Consider the following 567-nt stretch of genomic DNA (forward strand, 5'->3'; position numbering starts at 1 on the left):
TATCGCTTAACTGGCCGCAGAAGTAATTTCGTGCGGCTAGAACTAAGTAACACTGCGCCGGCCGGCTGCCGAGATAAGATCATTTCTTTCACTCTACGGTTGCTGGCTTGCGAAGGGTACACTCGACTGACCAGGAGTTCTACTTCTAGGCGTAGGTTTGTTACACTGAAGGTGCTGGCGCGATCTGTATTCAAAGCAGTTGTCTACAGTTACGAACAAGAGACGGAGCGGCAGGTCTCATATTTACGCGACGCACCTGCAAGCCCCCCGTCCCGAGTAAGAATTCTGGTTTTTCTTTTTTTTGTGCGGTTAGTACACTCGATGAAATGTCGCTGCGGTACGTCATAGTGAGTGCCCACTAGTCAGTGATGTGCCGGCTCACGGTGTTCGGCCACCCTGACCGTGGACACGGCAGATACGAGGTACGCTAGTGTTACTAGCTACAGATATTGCCACGATACTGTAGTTTACCAGGAGGACCAGTAGTTCGCACGAGGCGGAGTGCCCGGGACGCCCGCGGTTGTTGCGCGTGCTACAACCCGGGGCAGGCGCTGGATCTGCACGGCA

Source organism: Cystoisospora suis (genome assembly GCF_002600585.1).
Source record: "Cystoisospora suis strain Wien I chromosome Unknown contig_3205, whole genome shotgun sequence".
In the NCBI taxonomy this organism is placed as follows: Eukaryota; Apicomplexa; class Conoidasida; order Eucoccidiorida; family Sarcocystidae; genus Cystoisospora; species Cystoisospora suis.